Source organism: Chinchilla lanigera, unplaced genomic scaffold, assembly GCF_000276665.1.
Source record: "Chinchilla lanigera isolate Chin_1 unplaced genomic scaffold, ChiLan1.0 scaffold00056, whole genome shotgun sequence".
In the NCBI taxonomy this organism is placed as follows: Eukaryota; Metazoa; Chordata; class Mammalia; order Rodentia; family Chinchillidae; genus Chinchilla; species Chinchilla lanigera.
In genome coordinates, this window is record NW_004955457.1 from 12698839 (window position 1) to 12715052 (window position 16214).

Genomic DNA, 16214 nt, shown 5'->3' on the forward strand with positions numbered 1-16214 from the left:
ACTCAGAGTTAAAAGGGAGAGAAATTGAGACACATGTCACAACATAGATGCAGCTTGAACACACTGTGCTATGTGAAATAAACTGGTCACAGATGGACATATATTGTATGATTTCACTTATCAGAGGGACCCACAGTAGTCAAGTTCACGGAGACAGAAGGTGGAATAGAGGCCAGGCTATAGCTCATTGGCACAGTGCCTGCCTGGCAAGTGCAAGGTCCTGAGTTCGATTCCCGGTACAAAAAAAAAAAAAAACAACAAAGAAAGTAGAATAGAAAAAAAAAGGTAGAATTGTTGTGGCTGGGATATGGGGAAAACAAAAGGGACAGTCAGTGTTTAATGGGTGCAAAGCTACAGTTGGAAGGTAAAAATCTTCTGGAGAGAAATTCACAACATGCAGGTGAATGTATTTAATGCCAACGAACTATAAACTTAAAAATGGTTAATGTGGTAAATTTATGGTATTCATATTTTATCACAAAAAAATGGTTAATAGTGTATGGTAATCTGCTCACAAAGGTGGCACAAAGTCCTGCAAACAGAATTATAATCGGTTTATCAGGTCATTCCCTCCCTTCCTTTTCATCAGCCCTTCAAAGTGCAAAAAGAGACCTTCACAGACATGTTGTGAAGCTGGAAACTGTGGCACATGCCTGTAACCCCCGCACTCTGGAAGGAGCAGAAGGATTGCAAGTTTGAGTCCAGCTTGGACAACCTGATGGCTTAGCAAGACTCTGTCTCAAAATAAAAAATAAAAAGGGTGGGAGATCTAGCTCAATGCCAAGCCCTGGGTTCAACTGCCAGTACTGAAAACAAAAATATCCTGTGATTACTCTGTGAGACATCTCTGTACTCAAGGGGTCCTAGTCCCTGAAAGTTAAAAAGACAGCTGTGATCATGGAGGTGGAGAGATGTAGGCGCCCAAGGAAAAGAGGGGAATGTGTACAGATGGTAGAGGACGGGCACATGGTGGCGTGCATCTTGGAGGTCTGCAGTGATGAAGGATGTTCGAGGTGGTGTGAAAGGATGATAGATTGCTGGGAAGATGGGAGCATGAGGGTGAAGGGATGATGGAACATCACGTATGAAGACGAATTTCGAGGTCTCTGGGAAGGAGTGCTCTCTCTGGTGTGGCCAAAGCTCCAGGTTGCGTGGACTGATGACGCTAGAGCAGCAGATCAGCTGGCAGAGGCCTAAGGGGCCACAGGTAGCCTGGGTTTCATCCTTCAGGTAGGTTTTTCAAAGCAGGGAGGTGATATGATTCCATCTGGGTTTGTAGAGAATTAACTCTGAGGAGCTTATAAAGGATGCACAGACGGAGGGATGTGTTAGTTTTCTGTTGCTGAGGGACCTAAGGAGGAAAGATTTACTGCAACTCACGGTTTCAGAGGTTTCAGTCCCTGGTCACCTAGCCCCATCATTTAGCACATGGCAGCTGTTTACCTGGTGGCATCCAAGAAGAACAGAGAGAAGGCTTGCTGTTATAACAAAGGTCTTCCCCCAAGCCCATTGAGTTATGAATCCATACACAGATTGATCATCTCATGAGGTGGCAGCCCTCATGGTCCAGTTACTTACCGAAGGACTCATACCCTGAGCACAACTGCACTGAGGGCAAACCTTCAATATATGAGCTTTTGAGGGGACATTAAAAACCCCAAATCTAAAAAGCACTGCTTATCTCAAAGCTCCTCCTCTCTTTGGTTTGAATGAACTCTTCAAAAAGTTCAGGAATAATCACTTGCTACATGGTCATTGGATGAGACATGGAAGAGAAAACTCCATAGCAGCTGCAATGAAATAGAAATCTTACTGTTTGGGAAATGCCACCCTCCAGACAAAGAATGATGTAGCATCAGGATGGAGCAATTGTGAAGGAACAGAATGGGAACCACTACTGTTAGCAGAGAGACGACTACCAAGTTTCTCTGATGGAAATGCTTTCTTCAAGAAATTCTTTCTCTGAGCTCAACTGATTTTGAAACACTAATGTGCCCATTAAAGGTGAATCAAGGACCTAGAAAGTGGTCTTTATGAGTCAAGGTTGAGTGAGCATGTTGTCCGTGAGTATACCTACATGACCATGTGGCCCTTCTGATGAAGGCGCAAGGCTACCAGATCTCTCTGGGGTTGTAATCTATGAGTGGTCAGACCATAGCCCAAACAAGGCCTGTCCCAAGCCCCATGTTTACATCCTGCTGTTTAATATGGACAATGAACAGATCCACAGATCAATTAATAGACATTTAAAAGCATTTACTCAGGCCCTGTAACAGTTTATGGAAAGTGCATTTAGAAAGCAATTGAGGTTATTGTGATTCTAAAGTGCTTGGGGATCCCAGATGAAAGGCCCTTGTAACTGGAAAGTATTTATAACTCAAGAAGAAACCCTCCACACCCATGTTATACAACACCAACACCATCTCCTGGCATGCCTGACCTGTCAGCCCATGCAGCATGTCTGTTTAAATTACACTGTAAAGTCTATAGGGTGGAGACCTGGCTTTTATGGTTTGTAAAGTATCATGAATAACCATAGCAGTCTGTAAATAAATAGAAACCACATGAAACGAAGAAAATAGATGCTATTCAACAGCGGCGTCCTCAGTGCATTCAGGAATTTGTCCCCTGTTCCAAAGTGGTTGGGGTAGATGGAGTCACTCTGAAGTGGTCTAGGATTTCCATCCCCCTCTATGAAGAAGTGTGTGCGTTTTCTAGTAATTTTATTCAACTTCAGGGGAAATCTACAAGAAGAAGCATTGGTGTTGGCTTTACTTCCTGAAGAGCAAAGAGATATTAAGTGCTTTTTAAATCATTTGGTGAAATGGGACCTTGTCCAAATGTGGTCTGAATTGTAGCCTGCTGTCCATCTCATTTCCGCAGCAGAGTAGTGTCAATCACTTATAAGGAGCTCAGTCGCGGCTAATAGACAGCTGTTAGGAAGCAGCGAGAGTAGTGGCCACCATGTGCCCTCTTTAGCCAGGAGACAGAGACTGGGCCCTAGGCCCCTGGTCAGGCTGCTGTGACTCCCTCCGAACATCCATATCTTTCCAACTTTGCTTTTCTGCTTTACCTCGCTAATATAATTTCAAGGTTGTCTAAGAAGTAATATTTTCAGCTTCCTAACCTCTGCATTAGAATGAAGGTGGAATGATAAGCACTCACGACAAGTTTTACGAGAAGATCAGAATGAAAGATCTTTGAAAATATGGGCTGTGTATGTGAGAAGTCTTTCTACTTGCTGATGTTTTATCCCCACAGAAGCTGTAAGTCCTTGGAAGGCAGGAGCCATGGCTTGTCATGCTTAGGACCCTCCCATAGCACCCTTTACATATAATAACAGCTGAATGAATATATGTTTGCTTTTTAACCTGCTCAGAAAGGTGCGTAATTATTTGTGAGCCAGTATGAAAGACACATGACAGAGGTAGCTAGTCTTTTGCCTGTCCATAGCTAGCAGCTTAGACCAGTGGGTTAAAGCCTCCAATCCAAGGCTCAGTAAGCAAAGCTTGAAAGATCCTCAGCGAAGTCAGTGGGGGAACCCTCTAAACTTGTTGGAAGAAGCACAACTTACTAAGGATAAGTACTTGGCATATTCAGAGACTAGGGCTAATGTCTCTTGTGGCCAAGGCCACATGTGAAAGTAGAAGATGCAAAAAGAAATAAAGAATACTGAAGTGTCACAGCAAGAGAGAGGCATCAGCCTTGGCTTCCTGCTTCTTTCCTCTTCTTGGGTATAAATTACAGCCACATAGCCTGGCTAGTTCAAGACAAGGGCACTGGGAATCTATTTATTTTAGATCTTTCTGAAGTATCTTTGGGAGTATAAAATATTTGGCTCTACCTTTGCCGCAAGCTTCATTTTTATTAGTAGGAACTCTTACAGCAATTGCAAGCTTTTAAATTTATGGTGGGGAGATAGTAAGTTTGTAGAGAAATGAAAATCACACATTCTTTGTTTTTCTGTAACACGGGGAAAACCAATCACTATCTGGCTAGCCGCTCACTCACGGGGGGCAAAAGTAACAAATGTTCACAGAAATCAAACTAGTGGGTGACAAGGGCAGGGTTGAGCTTAATTCTAAGGAGAAAATCTCAAAGCAGATACAGTTCCCTTAGACTACATGGATTCTGGTCATTTAGAGTCACTGAATGTTAAAGTAAGATGATAGAATGTTTATCCACGTTGGTTTAGTCATTAATTATTGATATACTCATTGACTGTTGTTACAATGATGTTTAATTGATGAAATGATTAATGTAAGGCATATGTCCTCAGTAAATAGAAAATAGTGTTACAGATATAATGCTATACCGTAATTCAGAATCTACACAAACTGTCTTCCCACCCACGATGAGCACACAGTAAGAAGGTTTTGCTGTACACACTGATGCTCTGAAAGTCATTTCCTCATGGTAGGGAACATCACATATTGGTTATGCAGTAAGTGACTGGATTACACAACCAATATTTCTGTCACTTGGCATCCAGATCATGGTCTAAACTATGAGGAGAATAATTTCTATATTTTATAACTGTCAGAGGGTGAAAACTGTGAACTCTCTGCTAATCACGTTAGAAGGACTGTAAGTCGACATACAAAACACTTTTCTTCTCAGAAACAACTCTCTTACATAATCCAAAACCTCACTGTCTTCAAGCCCTCCCGCACTCTGAGAGAGCACTCGGGTCCTCCTGAGAACTGAATTAATTTGCAAGGCACTCTGCGGAGACTGAGAAACTAGGCCGTGCAGGAATGGGCCCCTGAGTGGTGGCCTGGAGGGCAGACTGGGGCCCACGGGAAGGAAAAAGCGGGGCACGATGGGAGCACGCGACCCCGGGGAGCTGGTCAGGGGTTTTGTCTGTTCCTCCAGGTGACAATCCTCAGGTCGCCCCAAAGGGCTCTGTAAGTACACAGACAGGAAACGGGGAAACTGCTCCTCCTTCTCTCACAGAGCAAACCCACCTGGGGCAGCAGTGTCCCTCCTGAGGCCAGTAGGCCAGCTAAGACCCTACCCAGCTGAGAGGAATCATTTAAGAAAAGAGATGAGAAGAGAACAGCGCCCTCTACAGAGCCCTGTGCTCCCAGCCGGCCCTCCCTTGCCCCCACTTCTGAGGCTCCTCTGAAAGGGAGGAGTCCAGGGAATTGTTAGCCAAGCAGGGAGAACATCTCAGAAATGATCGTTCTGATGGGAGGTACTGACAGCAGGGTGGCTTAGCTCTTTAGATTTTATGATCATCCTCTTGACTCACAGTTGGGACGCGGTTAGGTGCACAAAGGGTTAACAGGCCTTGCAGGACTCAGCTGCCAAGTACACTTAAGGCTCAGTCCAGCACTCCCGGCTTGTATTCTTGCGCTGCTGGAGTAGCCTGTTCAGGGCATCTGGTTCCCTGGCAACAGCTTTCATTGGCTCATTCAAAGCCCTTTCTTCCTAAGAAAGCTCCTACTGAGACACCCACCACCACTACTAATCACCATCTTAACTCAGTGTTTCGGGTACAGCTGGTATGAAAAATAGCATTTGTGTATGTGAGAGGAAAAAGCCGTGACTGGGGTTCACTACACCTGCCTTGCACTAGTTTTCAACAGGACCCATTGGAAATTACCTGCTTTGGACTGGGACAGACAGGAAGACTGAGCCGGAAAGTTTCCCAGAGCTGGAGTTCTTTGTTTGGCAGAAACCGCATGAGCCACTGATTCACTGCTTGCTGCTTCTGGGCTGGTCTGTGATATAACTGCAGGCTCTGCTCTAACAAGGGGAGTGGCGGAGCCGAAGGAGTTCCATATTGTGGAAGGCTTGTCCCCTGTCAGCAGCAAGCTGGGGAACAAGCCAGCCTCCTCCTGGCGGCTGCCTCACTCTTCCCAAGATGGCTCAGGGCTCCTCATTTGCTAAGAATACCAAGAGAAGTAGCTTTTTGTGCAGCATTTGGAAAAAAGAAACGTTGACTGGGTTCTCTAGTAACGATGGACATTCTGTTTTCTTTTTCTTTTTTTATTAGTACACGTCTGTGGGACACAATGATTACGTTCCTTGTGGGGAGTTGGTACAGGGAGACTGCACGTCTTATTGTTTCCCTTCCCTCCCCTCCCTCCCTCTCCCTCCACAAACATGGAAATTCTGAGAGGGAATTCTCAGACTTACTGAGAATCACTTCGAGTTTTCTTGTTTTGTCTGGGCAACAAAAAACATGAAAAGCAACAAAGCAGAGCTGAGGAAGAAGGCAAGCTATTTTCACTTTTGGTTCACCTGTGTCAATCCTTTTAATTCTTTGTCTTTTCTTGAACCAGTTTTCATCGAACGCACTTATAGTCACTGAAATTGAAGCTTATTCAGGAAATAAAAGTATTCAACATTCCCAGTCTATTTATAAAAGGTGTTGACTTTTGCCCTGGCCGCTCACTCTATGTGCGGCTCTGACCCCCTGGTTCCTCAAGAGAGAGAGCCATGGTGCTGAGATGTAATGAGAGAGGGGGCAGTTCCAGGAGACAGGGCTTGTGTGCAGTGCCTGGGAGTGGGTGCTGCACGCGGCGGTGAGCAGAGGCTCTTTCCCGCCACTGTACACAGGCGGACGGGCTCTTGCCTGGTCCTCTTGCCTGTGTGCACAGAGCAGGGGGAGGCTGCCTCTGGTGCTGTCACATGCTGTTAAAAGATGTAATGGAGGGCACTTAAGAAAATAGCGTGTTGTGCAGCGTTTTGGTAGAGCAGACAACAAGCACTTAGAGGCATATTTTAAGGAAGAAAAATTTTTGAATACATCAAGTGCAAGATGAGTGGTACTTATAGGCTTTATGTAGAGTAAATACATAAACAAAGATGGAACCTTCTCTGGTTCATAACAAGGTGGGGGAACCCAAAGCAGTGTGAAATACTGGGTCTCAAAATCCTAGAGCTATATAGGATTCAGGGTTGTTCTGTTACCTATTAGATGTTTGGTGGGCAAATTCTTAACTTCTATGAGCCTTAGTTTCCTAATCTGGAAAGTGGGGATAATAGAAGCTGCCATGCAGCATTGTTACAATGACTGGAGGGAAGAGTGGGGACCCAGTCCTTGCAGGTGCTGAGGAAGTTCTGGGGGTAGGGCCTGTGCATTGGGCACTGACAAGTTTTAGAAGCTTGCTGGGTGGTTCTTTCTTCTATCTCTCTCTTTGCCTCCCTCCTCCCTCTCTCTTCCTTCCTGGAGTCAGGGTCCCATTATGCTGCCCAGCTGTCTCTGACTCATGGGTTCAAGCAACTGTCCTTCCCCTCCTTGGAGTAACTAGGATGACGGGCGTGCACCCCCACCCAGGCCTTCCCCAAGTTACTTTAGCACACAGCCGTGTGAAGAAGCAAAGACGCAGCACGTGGAAAGCTCTGTATGGTTAATTTTTAGACTGAGGAATTTTTTGAATATTAGGGATTCTTGGGGATGGAGTTGAGAGATAATGTTTACAGAAACAAAATTCTTTTCTCCCTCCCTCAGATCCAAGAGTTACATAGATTGGAATGGTTGTGTAGCTCAGTGTACTGGAAGCATTCTCCCCTCTATAGCTTTCCAGACGGGTTTCAGTCTAACAGTTTTCTTCATTAAAAAAAGAAGAAATGTTGGGTGTTTTCTACATGAATATTTTGAAATTAAATAGCATGATAAAGATGGATGAATGATACTTGGTCTGGCCTCTGACAGCTCACAGCCCAGTAAAGGAAAATAAGACCTGCCACATGAAAAGTATCTGATTGGTCCACCTGTGTCAATCTGGGCTTGGGAGGATTACATACTAATACCCCAAGCTGCCTTTCCTTGGGGGAAGACTGAGAGTGTGACACAGGAAGTTCCGAGGTTCTCTGAAATGGAGACTCATCTTCACCTTGACTTCTAAGCAGGAAGTGGTTCTTATTCTTCCCAACAAAGAGCAACATCCGCTGATTAAAGACCAAGAGAATAAAGACAGAACTCATGGCTAAAGCATTCAATTTTATGAAATACTACACAGGTACTTTCAGGACAGCAAGCAGTGGGAGGCATAGTTGAAGGAAGAAAGTATTTTGAATACATCAATTAAAAGATGGTGGTACTGAAGGGCAGTATGCAGAGTAAATATGAAAACAAACACAGAAGTTTCCATAGTTAATAACAAGGTAGGATAACCGAAAACAGTGGGGAGACTGGGTCTAGAAATCCTAGAATCTGCAAAAAGATTCCAAGTTGATCTCAAAATTATTCTGGTGACACTAGTGTGAGTTTTCACTAATTCTTTAGGGTAGAGGAAGAGAAAATGGCCTCAGAAACTTTTGTGTGTTCTTTGAGTTAGGTTCCGTGTGAGAACATAGCATAGTGACGATGAACAAATTCCCTATTATGTACCAAATCCAATCTCACAGCAGTGGCTGCCTGGAACACTTGATAGAGAATTATTCAGCAGAGTCTGGCTTAGTAAAGAAGAGCTCCATGGATGACGAATGATGTCTTCCATAGGCAAGGGTAGGAGAGTGACTTGTGATACGTATTCTGAGCTTTGTTAACTCAGTATCGTGAACTGTACAGATTTTCCTTGCAGGGCATGGATTTAATCATTCTTCACAATTCTTTTCAGCATCAATCCATGTTGAAAGTGAAGGAAGGATTCCAACTAATTATTATATCAACCCTACCTTCTCAGTTCCAGGAAGCCATCTGCAGTACTGACTAAATAACAGGACTTGGGGCTAGGGATTTAGCTCAGCGGCACAGCACCTCCCTGGCAAGAGCAAGGTCATGAGTTCAGTTCCTGGTACCGGAACCCCCCCCCCAAAAAAACCCCCCAAAAACCATTTCTAAATAACAGGACTTAAGGGGGAAAATACAGTAAATGTGAACACTAAATATATTTATCCATACATTCTTTTTTAGCATCTCATTCAGTGTTTGAGAATAAACTTCTTTCAAAGTCAGTGTTTGGATACTTTGAATCCTTTGTGAACATTTACCTGGTGCAGAGCACCGCGGGGGTTCTCTTCGTTCGTCCCCTGGGCCAGTAATAGAGTCCTCCTTAGCAAATGAAGGTGAGGCTAATTGTCTAATTATCACATTATAGACAATCAAGGGTTGATTTGTATTTCTTATTTGGTTAAATTCAGTTTTGTCCTTCTCTTAATTAGATTGTTCCTTTCTAGAAGGTGAATGGCTTTTTTTGAAAGTCACCCAGAAGCTTCTGGAAGATATTTGGCACCTGGGGGTGATTTTGCAATGATGACTTGATCACAGAAACTCCTTTAACTTTAGAAATTCTATTTTTCCTGAGATACCTGTCAGTTTTCATTGTACGTAATTACAGTGCCCATTGGGTAGAGCGGCAGTCTTCTTCCTCCTGTGGTCTCTGAAGGGCTTGGCTATCATTCCGCCGGAAGACATGAGCACACAGGCATGCCTTCAGCAATTCCCTTAATGTGAATATGCACGACCAAGGTCTGCCATGGGGTAGACGGCAACAAGTCTGTTTCAACTTCTCTCCGGCCAGCAGGTGGCAAATTTCTTTTGACATGAATTACAAGCTGCTCCCCAACTTTAGAAATGTTAAAATATGAACAAATGAAAGTCTGAGGGTAGAGGAAATAAAGTAGATATCTAGATGAGGTGAACCCTGAGTGCTCAAGTCAAGATTCAGTGCCCAGAGTAAAAAAATGAGGCCAGCAGCCCCCACCCAAACCTCAGTCCCTTTACACAGTGATGTTATGGATTTCATTGTACTAGCTGTGCTACACACAGGAGGAAGTAGGTACAAGAAAAGTAGGAAGCGGTGCAAGGAAATAATGAGAAGCAGAAAATATTAGGTTGTAAAAGATGTGATGAAGAGTGATGAAGAGCTAGGCTGTACTTCTAGCACTCAGGAGGCTGAGGCAGGAAGTTTGTGTTCAAGGTCAGCCTTGGCAACATAAGGATATTGTCTTTAAGAACAAAAGAAAAGAAAGAAAGAAAAGTAAAGAAAATGCCATGGCACTCCAAGAGGAATAGATACTGCAGCATGCATAAATCAGGGTGGAGCAGCAGGCGCCCTTCAAGTGGATATTGAAGAAGTAGGTCCAGATGTGGGGACCTGTAGAAATATTTCAAGTCCAGTCCATTTCCCAGGGGAAAGCTCACAGTGGCTCGGCTTAGGTCAGCTGCCAATCCTGACATCAGTCAAGGGTGGTCAAGGAGGTTGGTTGGGGAGAGGGGCTATGGTTCATCCATATTAGACCAACGCAATGGCAGTCTCGGTTACCATGTGTGTTCTGTATTGGAGGAGGGGAAGAGGGCCTGCTGAGAGGACAGCCTCGTGTCCAGGCAACACACAAGGCCACATAGGTTCACAGAGTTGCTGCTGACCAGCACGCAGGCAACCAAACCTCAGTCTCCGCAGAAAACTGACAAGCTCTCAAGAGGACCCAGGGAGGGAGCGCTCACATTAGGGCACACAGTACTTGGATTTGATCGGCATGGACTTTCCACAAGAAGAACCTGCCAATTCAAAGTTACTAGGAGCCTTGTCCCATCAACCCCAAATCATCGACTTGTCAGGCCACACTTCCAGGCCGCACAATCTTTTTTCTGGCCAAAAGAAATGCGCATGGCACAGGTCAAAAAAACACTGGACTGGGGCTGGGGATGTAGCTCAGCAGCAAAGTGCCTGCTTGGCAAGCACAAAGTTGTGAGTTTGATTCCTGGTACCGGAAGAAAAAACAAAAACAAAAAACAAAAAACAAAAAAAGCTGGACTTAGCGTAGGAAACCTGGGTTCCTATCTTGGTTATGACATCAACTGGCTATGTGCCACTCAGTCTCTCTGCACTGAAATTTCTTCTTTTCTTCCACTGGGGAGTTAGACAGGTAAGGGTCATTTTCAACTCAGAGAGCCTGTGCTTTGACACATGATCACTCCAGAAAGACTATGCTGGCATTTCTTTATCGTTAGTGCTGCCTGTCAGTTGAAATTAACCTTCCGCCTCCCTCTTTTCCTTCCTTCCTCCCTCCCTCTGTTCCTTCCTTTCTTCTTGCTTTCCTAAGAAACATGTATTGAGCAATTGCTATGTGCCAGGTCTAGTGCTATGATTTGGACATAAGATATAAATAAAACCTCATCCTAACTCTCAGAGAGATCAGAGTCCCCTGGGGTAACAGACATATGAACAGATAATTAAGATACTACGTGAAAATGTTTGGTCACAGACAAGGATATTTCTTTGTTCTTTCTTACTAATCATGAGCTTTTTCTTTACTCTAATTATACCTTGCAATTTCTACTGGAAGTTACATCTCCGGTTCTTTTTTGAAAGAATACACTGGATAGCCATGTGTAACGGGTGGTGCACACTTGTTATCCCAGCACTCGAGGGGCTGAAGCAGGAGGGTTACTTTGTGAGTTCGAGGCTAGCCTGAGCTCAAAGTGAGTTCAAGGCAAACTACATAGTGAGATCCTGTCTAAAAAAAAAAAGAATACATTGGATAAATTAGTTGTGGTTATCAAAGCCGTTCTATCTAAAAAAAGAGGTTTTTTGTTGTTTTGTTTTTGAGCTGGTGTATTTACCACATTTTTTTAAAACATGGAGTATGAGCAGGCTCTGCGCTATGAGCTTAGATGGGGGGTGGGGGAGCAGCATTCTGGGATGATGCTGGAGGTGAGTGGTTTGGTGTGTCTGACCCCTGGCAGAGGCCAGTGTGGCTGAGGAGCTGTAGGCCAGGGGGAGCATGGGGAGGTGAAGGTGGAAGATGCATCAGCCCGTTTTCCTTTACTATAATGAAATATTGAGACTGGGTGCTTTGTAGAAAAGAGAGATTTATTTAACTTGTAGTTTTATAGGCAGAAATTCCCAAGAGCATGGTGGTGGCTCTGGCAAGGGTTTGTGGAAGATGGAATCACAGTGGCGGAAGCAGGTGGGAGAGGACAGGCCACACAGCAAGGTGGGAACCAGAGAGTACCTGTGCAGGGGCCAGGCTTGCTCTTTTACAACAGTCCTGTCTGCTGCAGTAGCCAGGGGCCTTGAGAACTATCTAAACCTTCTCTGAGGCAGGGCTGCCTGAGCCAACGCTCCTGCTATGCCCTACCTCCTCTGTCTCTGTCTCTGTCTCTGTGGGTCTCTCCTGCTGCTGGAGATTGGACTCCCGCGCCCTCCCTCCCAGTGCTGGAGACTGGATCTGAGGACCCACGTACAGCAGGCAAGTGCTCCACTGCTGAGCTGCAGTCAGCACGCAGGGCCCCTTTTACAGACCCCAGCATCTCTTAACACCATGCTGGGGGCCACTGTTCCCACACTGGAACTTTTGGGGGACAAAACACATCCCAGCCACAGCAGGGTCAGTAGAGCAGATTCAGGGGTCTCTTGTGAGCCAATAAGAGTTTGCAACAGAAGCCACTGAAACATTGAAGCTGCAGAATGACTCGGTGGAACCTGTGCTTTAGAAGGTGGTCCTCACACTGGGCTCATGGTGGCAGAGTCCTCTTTAGGGAGGCAGAGTCCCTTGCATGCTCACCCAGGAGCAGGTGACTGGGATGGGGTGTTTGGTAGGAGGCAGGAGGAGCTGGGGTGGGGAGAGAAGCTCCTCACCTGTCCTGGCTGTGCATGAGCTTTGCCTCAAGGAGCCACTTAGGTTACACAGAAAAATGAGAGTTGCTTCCTTTTTGGTTCTGGCCAGTATGGGAGTAGGGAGAGGAAGCTGGGGTATCAATGCATGGTCCCTTCCAAAGACAGTTACAGGAAACAGAGAATGATTCAGAGGGCAAAATATGACATGACCTCACACGTAGGACACTTGGCTGCCACTGCTGTCCCCAGTGCAATCCCTGGGGACAGAGGGGAGCATGCAACCATGCACTCTGGGGTAGCCAAGGAGAGACTGTAGATCTTGGAGTCATACAGGGTTAGTCACAAATACTGGCTAAACCTCACCATGTTATCCTGGAGCAGTTACTTACCTTCTTTGAACCCATTGTTCTATCTGTAAAATTAAAATATCATTAACTGTGCAAGGATTAACCTAGGTAACGTGTGTGTCACAGGTGCCAAACAAAGGCTAACTGTTATGATTATCTGTAGAGAGAGTTGATAACTGTTAGAACTTCAGAATCCAACCAGCCTTTAAAATCCTCACTTCCTCACTCAGGACCCCTAGTCTCAACCTCTCTTCTCACCTAAAACTCTACAAGGAGAAATGTTAATTTACTGGAGCTTAGAGTAGTGAGGGACTTCAAAACGTGCCTCTGCTTTCAAGCGACTTATGGATTATTTTTATTTTGCACCTTATTAAATTCCTGTGGAATGTGCTCACTTTCAGCCGGCAGTTGGCAATGCTGCAGTGGGGAATTTGGGAGCGTGGGGAGGAGAGATGTCTGGTGCCCCTCTCCCCCACCTGAGGACAGTATCAGGCTGTGGACACTGTTTCCGATCCTCACTGCGGGCTGTGGGAGCGGCAACCTCTGCTCCCCTCAGTGCTGTGGACATGGGGACAGGGTTGGAGAAGTACCTTCTCTTATCTTGATGGGCAGGCTCAGTGCCACGCGGAGTCTGGTTAGGCTGCCTTTGAAAGCTGGCATTGTGTTGGTATGAAGTCCAGCCCCAGTGGCAGGCTGACTTGGGTTGCAGTGGAAAGTCGATTCCAAAGCTGCCCCTTGGAATGTCAGCTTCTCCTGGAACCTTTCCACGCTGCCTCTCAGGAAACAGCAGGCGTTACCGGAGTCTCACCAGGAGTCAATTAAAGAAACCCAAATTATTACCATTCCAATAAACCCTGCTCTCTTTTTCTTTTCAAATAAACTTGTGAGGATGGCCTAAAAGCCATGTCTAATTACACAATCAGATAGCATAAATCTGATTAGGAGCTTTTTGTCTACTTTAATTAATTTTCTCCTACAATCAGAGTTATTTTTAGTAAGTTTCAAATATGCGTTTAAACAACTGCAGTATATATCTTTTCTAAGACCTGCGGGGGCTCTTTCATTCATCCTTCCTCCCTTGTGACGAGGCATGCTCCTGGAACACAGAATCCAGAGGAAAATAATTAAGAGCACAGCACGTCTGCGTCATGCAGCCTGCGATATGAATGCATGTGTGCAGGGAACAACTCAGGGATCACATAGCACAGGTTAGAGTGGGGCATAATTGCCACATGTTGGTCCCATAGGATGAGAAAAGGAAGTAAATGGTAAGAAATTAGCAGTTAGATCATAACTGCCTTTTAAACATGTCTGAAATAGGGCTTTGCGAGTGAAATCATTCTTACCAATTATTCTGCTCTTGTCCTTGCCTTTCCCCTTTCTTCCCACACATCAAAGTCAATTCCCACTTCCCCAGGAGCCCCTCTCTTCATCCAGAATATTGAGCTCTGCAATCTGACTGGTTCGAGGGGTGATCTTCTAGGTAATGGAATGTATGCAGCTCACCTGCTGCATAAGTGGTCAACTTGTGGTTTACAGAGAGAAGGAAAGAAGGGAGGGAAGATGCTCCTACTCTTTTTTGTTAGGATTCAGTAGTCTCTGAAAGGCCATCCTTCTGGTTGAAAATTATGACCCATGAAATTTGATGAAACATAGTTTGACCAAATTCAGAACACTGGCTAATGTCATACGCCAGATACACTTAGTACGCATGAGGAGTGGGTAATTGTGGGAAATTCTTTTCCTTTGTAGTGGGATACCTTAGATGAATGACTTAGGGTTCTATGTCATCTTCATTTTGATGAGAATTACTGCTGTTATTTTAGGTTCCTTTCAATTGACTACACCCTTGTCCACTCTGATGATGAGGCAAATTTACATTAAGCTTTAAAAAAGTCTCATAGAAATTTTTCTGTCTTTCTTTCTTTCTTTTTTTCTTTCTTTCTTTTTCTTTCTTCCTTCCTTCTTTCTTTCTTTCTTTCTTTCTTTCTTTCTTTCTTTCTTTCTTTCTTTCTTTCTTTCTTTCTTTCTCTTTCTCTCTTTCTTTGTCTTTCTCTCTTTCTTTCTTTTTTCCTTTTCTTTTTTTGGCTTTTCATGGGTTGGGGTAAAAAAATCTTAAATTGAAACATTTCAGTCTGGCTGTGATGTACCTAGTTGTAGAAATTACTCTTTTCTGTTACTTTTAATAAATCCTCAAACCAAGGGTATCATGTTTTTCCTTTTTTTTTTCAAGTTGACTTAGAAAAGCAGAAAGAAAGGGAAAATCCTGTGTAATCATTCCTAAGAGATAATAAAAAGTCACAGTATGAAATAAGACTTACTTTCCTGTTTTATTTGAATAATTCACACTGCAGTACATACAGTAAAGGAAGAAGTCCCTGAAGATCGCTGGCTCAGTACATATGCGCAGAGAGACTGGGGACTATCTGTTAGCCCAGGACGTGCCTTTCATCCTATGCCGTCAGATACCTATTTGCACTGCTCCTGGGGAGATGGAGGGGCCACTTATCAGAGTCCTCTACACCAGCCAGCAGGAGACCTCCCACACTCTGCCTTACAGAAAGAGCCCAATTTGGCCAAACAGTGATAAGAGGACTTACTGCCACGGCTGGGTCACTGCTAGGGGGTTGAAGTTTGATAATGTCTAATAATATCTCATGTTTACATAGGACGCTTTTCCTAAGGGCAAAGTGCTTTACCACCATTAGCTCATTAACCTGTCCCCTGACCCTAGAAAGCATCCACATTTGACTGGGGCTGTGAGTGAGTAGAAGAGAGAGAACAAAAGAACTAAATGGAAGAGCTGATGACGGGTTTGGGTCTCTGGTTTCTGGGCCAGGTTCTGTCCTGCGGTCTTTCATCACACTTAGGTGGGGAGCCCAGTTTAGACGATGAAGGGCTGGTGATCTGGGGCAGGCTTACCTAGGAGAAACAGTTCTATTTGCCTTTCTGTTTTCAGTGTGTCCAGAGAAAAGTTGAAAAATTCTAAATGTTCTGCATGTATCTTCTAACTCAGGCATTCTTAATTTTGGTCCAGTGGGAGTTTTTGGGGGGTGGGCAGAGGAAAAAGAAAATTGTCCCCAATACATTAATACATTATATATTATGATTATCCTTGTGATTTCTCCCTGGGGATTGAGGCCATAGTCTCCATCAGATTTTCTAAAGTGTCTATGATTCCTTGCAAAAACCTCTGTTGTTTGGTTTTATTCTCTTTAGCTCTGAGAGGCAATGTGATCAGTCTGTAAGAATCTCCCAGGATTCTACTTCCTGGTCCCAATTATACCTTCTGCTGTAGTCGAGCTGGGAGGGGACAGGGCAGGAGAAACCAATTTTCGCTGATAATTCA